Here is an 8,001-nt window from a genome sequence, read left to right as displayed (position 1 = left end):
TACAAATAAAAATGTCAGATCCTTTTTTAGAGCACATAAACATACACACATGGACACACACACACACACACACACACACACACACGCACACACACACACACAGGACATATGACATATGACACAGAGTGTGCTGCTGTGTCTCTCAACGCCGTGTGTGTGTGTGTGTGTGTGTGTGTGTGTGTGTGTGTGTGTGTGTGTGTGTGTGTGTGTGAGAGAGAGAGAGAGAGAGAGAGAGAGAGATTTCACTTCTCTTTGTTTTTTCGTCTGACCTCCATCACATCCAGATGCTTTTACTTTGTAATAGAGTAATTGCTGCTGTTCGTGGCCAGGAATGTTTCTCTCTCTCTCTCTCTCTCTCTGTCTCTCTCTCACTCACACACACACACACACACACACACACGCACACACACACACACACACACACACACACACACACACACAGTTTTTCCATGAAACAGCAAAAGTATTTATTTAACATGTAACTGAGGAGAGAGAACCAGAGAGAAACAGAGAGAGAGAGAGAGAGAGAGAGAGAGAGAGCGCTACAAACTGACAGTGGGACTGAAAGAGTGAGAGTGAAATTGCCATCTCTGGTTTCAGGAAGATCCGAGATCTCAGTATGAAACTTTAATGACGTTATGAATTATTTAATGTTTTAGCCACACACACACACACACACACACACACACACACACACACACACACACACACCTGCATTAACACTCAGACTTCCCAGAGGTCAAAGCCTCAAATGTTGTTAAAGAAAAAAAAAAGAGAAAGAAATGAATTATTTATATATTTAAATGCATGTATTATAATATTTAAACATCCCGGAGCATGGATCTAGATTTCGGGTGATCTGAGTGTGTGAAAGGTGACAGATGGTGATGTAGAATAAACTTTCTTGATTAATGACCTTTTGCATGAGTTTCTGTTAAAATGCATAAATGATTGAAACGTGCTGAGTGATTGGGGTAAATGAAGTAAAGCTCATTCATCTTCATCATTTCTACAGAATTAAACTATAACTTTAGAGAAGTGTGTATACCGTCCCGTAGAGTCCGGGAATCAGAGGAAAGGATTCCTCGGCGATGTATCACTTGTAAATCATATGACAGATGATTTAGGAGAATCAAATGACATGACACGAGGAGAGACTCGAATGTCCTCATACTGTATGAGGAAATGACATTTTCTTTCAACTTTATTGTACATACAGTCCGCGTATGTTGGGTATAACTCTCTTGTACACAACAGTAGAGTCCGGTATCTGGAGTTTATTGTCATTCTTGCATATAATTAGACACAAAATGCTTCCTGTTTTTAATACATGAACTGTTTGGTTGTATAAAGTCACATAATTACGATGTTCTCCATGCACATTACACTATTGCAATGTTTCTTTGTTTTGAATTGAAAGATAGCGTAACATTTTATGATAAAAGGATAAAAGTTTTTTTCTTGTCACCTTTTTCTAGGCTTAAAATGTTCACATTTATTTCCATAAGTTTTACTTCTGTAAAGCTGGTTTGCAAGAATGACCATAAAACTAAATACTTTATTTGGCTTAAACATTTTTGGGTCACAGATGTGAACAAGTGGGATTTACTGTACTGAACATTTATCCTTTAGTGGCATTAATAAAGCCCTGTGCATGTGTGTATTTTAATTTGTGTATTTTATGAATAATATGTGCGTGTAAAGATAAAGTTTCAGCTCAATGTAAACACACACCTGCACCAATAGATATTAATTAGAAAAGATAAAGTGAATATTTTGACTGGGATTAGTTCATATTTTCACTTTGGCTGAAATAACAGCGCTGAAGTGGTATAAGTGAATTTTAACACGCTGGAGTGGTTTTAACACAAAACTTCATCTTTATCCTTTCATCTACTTTTTCCATTTCTCATCTGTGATTCACTCTCCGATTACCGAACAGGGAGTGTATTTGTCTGAGCACCAAAGAAGGACAACTTAACAGAATGGGATTTCTTTGTATTAATAAGTTAGACAGAGAGTTCTGCTGTACAGAGAGACACACAGACATGTACGTGGGCTTCAAACTCAAATAATAATAATAATAATAATAATAATATCACTGAGTAAATTAAAGCTGTAATTGTTTCACATTAAAGCTGATCAGATTATTTTTAGCTTCAACCTTTTAACTATTTCTACAAACTCTCAGTGACAGTTTCTAACACATGTTTTTCAATGTCAATTTTGTAATTCCATTCATTCATCCATCTAGGAACCTTTGTAGTCCAACTAGGGTCCATGGAGGCCAATGGTGACTGTTGTATTTATTGCTATTGGAAGGACTTCTGGTCCATCCGATGGCAATAATGAGCATTCACACATTACAAGCAATTTGGGAAGGAAAAATTAGCCTAATCTGAATTTCATTTGACTGTTGGAGGAAACCAGAAAACCCAAAGAAACATGCAAACTCCATGCACACAGCCCCCGAGCGGGGAATCAAGCAAGAAGCCAATGCTAACCACTACGCCACCGTGCCACCTAATTCTGTAATAACCATTACATTTTTACAATAAAATATTTACAGTTTAAAAATTAATGAAATAATGGGGCTGATGATCAGAGTTGTGAATAAAGGGTTTGTTGAAAGATTTTGGTGCCTTCTACATTTCTGGCTAGCATTGTCGGCACCTTTGTGTTGCACTTTTCTACATGTTCCTAGTCTTTATCTAATCTTTTTAGATTTATGACTTTTTAGCAAAGTATCCTCCACTACAAACTTGCATCATTTCAACACTTTACATATTAGCATTTGACAAAACTTATCAATTTCAACATTTAAGCAAATATGCAAAAACTATGATGCTCGGATGAGTTTGCTCGGCTCAGTGAGATTTTACTGGCACATACAAGATAAAATCTGTGTGGAAAAAAAAATCCTAAAAATAATATAAAGACTACACACTGGGGGAAAATTAAATCAGAGAAGAAAACAAGTGTGTGAACTATACACAGATTTATCAGAGCAAATATTAAGGCAAGGTTCAAGTTTGCCCTTGGTGATCTGGTTGGTGTGTGATTCGACCATGAACACACACACACACACACACACACACACATACACACACACACACACACACACACACACACAGTTTTCTCCACAAATTCACTCTTGCTTATTGTGAATTATTACGATTTGGCAGTTTTGGGGCAAATCAACATACTTTATAGTTTCTCTTTTATAGATTTATAATTACAATGTTATACAAAACCGCTTTTTGCAATATTACTTCTTAGTATGTAAAAGCCGTGCCCTTTTCTGTGCATCTACCATGGTGTCAGGAAGAACTTCTGGCTTAACTGCGATATGGAAATAGTGAAAAATTATCCATTGACCGAGGACAAAGTGAAATATCTCATTTTGGGGAACGCATCAGTACAGGCCAAGAACGGACAGAACGCCTCTGACATCATTATCACAGCAACCAGTGCAGATAGCTCATCTGATCAGAGCCAAATTCCATCTGATCACCTTTACTTACTCATCTTCTATACCACTTTATCCTGTATTCAGGGTCACGGGGACCTGGAGCCTATCCCAGGAGGACAGGGTGCCAATCCTAACCTGCATTCCTTTGGACTGTGGGAGGAAACCGGAGTACCCGGAGAGAACAGAACATGCAAACTCCATGCACTCAAAGACGGGAATCGAACTTGGACCCTGGAGGTGTAAGGCGACAGTGCTAACCACTACACCACCATAGTGTGGACAGTCAGGCCTGAATATCAGATTTGGTAACAACATCAAAGTGCCTGTAGTCTGGCTTTAGAAGTTCGAATCCAGATAGAAAGTTCATAGCAGATCTACTATTATTATTTTATTAAAGAGGAGATGCCATTTTATTCAGTCCTAGTAAAGACTAGACATGGGCTGGAATAAGATTCTGATGGTATGATAATCGTAAGAATAAATATCATAGTTTCATGGTTTCAGCTCTAAAATCTGTTATTTTGTAATGTATTTTATACGTTTATTATCTAAATTTTTGATATTTTATTGTGTAAAATATTTGGTTGGCACGATGGCGTAGTGGTTAGCACTGTCCCCTTACACCTCGGGTTGGTGTGCATGGAGTTTGCATGTTCTCCCCATGCTTGGTGGGTTCCCGTGTTGCCCGTGTGCTCCCTGATGGATTGGCACCATGTTCGGGGTGTACTCCGCCTCGTGCCCTAAGTCTCTGGGCCGTATGGATGATGTGCCCTAAGTCTCTAAAGGGGTATGGATGATGAGTGTGTGAGACGATGAGTACAATATTTGGAACGTTATCACCTTTTATATGTTAAGGTAAAAAAAAATAATAACAATAAAATAATAATAATAAAACAATTGAATTACATGCAGTCCCTCAATGACCTTAAGGGCTTAAAGCTGCGGCTCAGAAAAACCTACTAGTTTAATAGTACATATATATCAGAGTTAACATTTCGTGACATACTAGTAGCACTTTGTGACACAGTTTTAATGGTTTCTGATATAATCTCCGTGACTTATGATATGACCCTATGGTAGCACTTTCTGACACGTTGATTTATAGTTATCCGACAATCCACTTGTCGACTGTTTCGCACTGTTAAAGCCAAGCACATAAAATAAAATGTGCAATAAAACAATGGAAAAAAAAAGCTTTCAATACTTAATGCAAACCCACAAGTCGTTGGGATTTACATTTACATTTAGGCATTTGGCAGACGCTCTTATCCAGAGCGACTTACATTTTTATCTCATTACACATCTGAGCAGTTGAGGGTTAAGGGCCGCGCTCAAGGGCCCAACAGCGGCAACTTGGTGGTTGTGAGGTTTGAACCTGGGATCTTCTGAACCATAGTCCAACGCCTTAACCACTGAGCTACCCCTGGCCCGGGCCACTCGTTGAGAGTAGTGGCACGGATTTAGGGGCTAAAGCAGTGAAACATGACATTTTTTTGGTATGCCAATGCATAGTACGTGTGGGTAGGAGAAACTGATGGGTAGCAAAAATTTATATAGCACAGGGATCACCTGCACTGATTTTCACTGCTTTTAATTTTTTTGCTGTTCCAAAAAAAATAAAAATGTTTCGCAGCCTCTGCATTTCAATTGTTAACATTAACTAGCACCACAGCTATATTCTGCTGCTCTCTGTGTTACTGCATGCTGCACATGAGGTATTCCCGCTGTTTGTCTTTGACGAGTCATACAAAAACAGCTCATACAGCAGGAACAGTATGATGGAAAAAATTTTGTGGTTTTAAAACCTCGGCATTTTCAAACCATGGTATACCTTGAAACCGGAAACCGTCCCATGCCTAGTAAAGACGCTGACCTCATCCCTGACTAAGCTGTTGACACAGATCTCAAACCTCAGTTATAACGTCTAACAAACTCAAATGCTTTTGAGCCCTGATGACTTCTCTTAAAACTGTTTTCTACAAGGAACAGCTGAAAGCTTCCTCACAAGCTCCACAACATTTTCTTTTAGCTAATAAAACCCACCGGTTGCTAATGATTGCTGATGGAAAGATTGCAAAAAACCTGCCACACCGTCACTCATACCCCAACCCTACAGTATTGTACAAGTTGAGGACTCTCCTTCCTCTTTATTAGCACATTTTTCCAACCTGGCAACAGAACAGAACCAGCATGTTGTCTCATCCTCCAATCCCATGACCTGTCCATTGGATACAATCCTTTCCACAACGTTCCAGACCTTCTCACAAGATGTTCTCAGTTTCATCACAACTATCATCAACCATTCCATATCATCTGGTGCTGCGTTGGGCTTGCTCCCATCCTCAGGAAACACACACTGGATCCAGAAAGACATCAGCAACTATTGGCAAGTATTATTTTTTCTCAAAAACTCTTGAACACACTGTATACAAACAAAATGTCTCTCACACAACAATCTCAATGACTCCAACTTCTGGACTCAAAGTGCCACTTTCCATGCAAATTGTAATCTGTCCTCATCCTCTTGGGCCTCTAAGCACTATCTAACCTTGAGAGGAACCAGACTCAACAGGGAACCCATCCTCATTTGGGTGAAACAGAAAGCAGTAAATGATCTGCATTTATACAGTGTGTAGGGTGGGAGGCAGTTCAGCTATAATAGCTGATGTTAATTGATGTTAATATGGAGTCCAGGTAGTTATTGAAGACCCAGGTAGACTTGTAAGAAGTTCCAGTCATGAACTATCGAACTGTCAAGTCCCCAGAGAAACAGTTGCCAACACCAGTCAAGGCCAGAACCATTTTCTAGGTAGAGAGAATCATCCCCAGACACCAGACGCATCCCAGAGAGACACACGGGGCATCCATGTGACGAGATCTTCAGCCAGAAGCGGGGCACCAGGATGGGTCAGACAGGTCCGGAGGGCAGAGGGAGTCTGGATCACTGGCAGCTCAGGAACGACATGTGTAGCTCGACAGAGAGAGAGAAAGAGTGAAAGGGGGAGACAGGAGGAGAGAGGAAAAAGAAAGAGGGGGGGGAAGAGAAGAAGAGGAGAGATGGCAGTTAGGTATGGTCACAGTCACACAATGTATAATGTGAATGTATATTAACTGTAGAGTGCAAGCAGAGACTCCGGCAGGACTAACTATGACAGCATAACTAAAAGGGAGAGCCAGAAGGAAACACAGACATGAGGGCTTCCTGACATGTAAAGCAAACAATCACCTCACCGTCAACAAACCTGAGTGATCAATGAGAGTGAGGAAGACAGCATCCAAACATACCAGTTCACCATAATACTCTACGTCCATGAGTCCCCCAGATCTGCTCCTTTACCTATGGCAAATCTATTTATAAAAATGCTTGGCTAAATAAATAGGTTTTTAGCCTGGACTTAAACACTGAGACTGTGTCTGAGTCCCGAACACTATTTGGAAGACTGTTCCATAACTTTGGGGCTTTGTAAGAAAAAGCTCTGCCCCCAGCTGTATTTTTCATAATACGCGGTACTGACAAGCAGCCTGCATCCTTTGATCGAAGTAGGCGTGGTGGATCGTAAGACACTAGCAGTTCGCTCAGGTACTGCGGCGCGAGACCATTTAATGCTTTATATGTCAAGAGTAGTATTTTAAAATCAATGCGAAATTTCACAGGGAGCCAATGGAGTGAAGATAAGATAGGGGTGATGTGCTCATATCTTCTGGTTCTGGTGAGGACTCTCGCTGCTGCATTCTGGACTAGCTGAAGCTTATTTATGCATCTAGCTGAACAACCAGACAGTAAGGCATTACAATAGTCCAACCTAGAGGTGATAAAAGCATGAACTAGTTTTTCTGCGTCGTTTAGCGACAATAAATTTCTTATTCTGGCAATATTTCTGAGGTGAAAGAATGCTATCCTGGTAATATTATCTACATGTGCTTCAAATGAAAGGCTGGAATCAATAATCACACCAAGGTCTTTTACTGTTGCATTTGATGGAACAGAAAGGCCATCTAAAGTTACGGTGTGATCTAAAATTTTACTCCTAGCTGTATGCGGTCCTATGACTAGAACTTCTGTCTTATCCGGATTTAGCAGAAGGAAGTTAATTAGCATCCAATTTCTTATGTCCTGCACACATTGCTCAATTTTAGTAAGCTGTTTTTTCTCATCAGGTTTTGCTGAGACATATAACTGTGTATCGTCAGCATAACAATGAAAACTAATACCATGCTTACGGATTATGTTGCCCAGAGGAAGCATGTAAAGGGAAAAAAGCAGTGGACCTAAAACTGAACCCTGCGGAACGCCAAACTCCACTAGAGAACATGCAGAATAATCACCATTTAAGTCTACTGTACATACTGATAACGATGGGTCAGATAGGATCTGAGCCAGGAGAGGGCTGTACCCTTAATTCCCACTACATTTTCTAATCTGTGAAGAAGAATAGCGTGATCAACAGTGTCAAAAGCTGCACTGAGGTCAAGTAATACAAGCATAGTTACACAACCCTGATCAGAGGCCAATAGAATGTCATTTACTA

The sequence above is a fragment of the Clarias gariepinus genome, chromosome 11 (assembly GCF_024256425.1).
Source record: "Clarias gariepinus isolate MV-2021 ecotype Netherlands chromosome 11, CGAR_prim_01v2, whole genome shotgun sequence".
NCBI classification, from domain to species: Eukaryota; Metazoa; Chordata; class Actinopteri; order Siluriformes; family Clariidae; genus Clarias; species Clarias gariepinus.
This window is presented reverse-complemented; position numbering follows the sequence as displayed.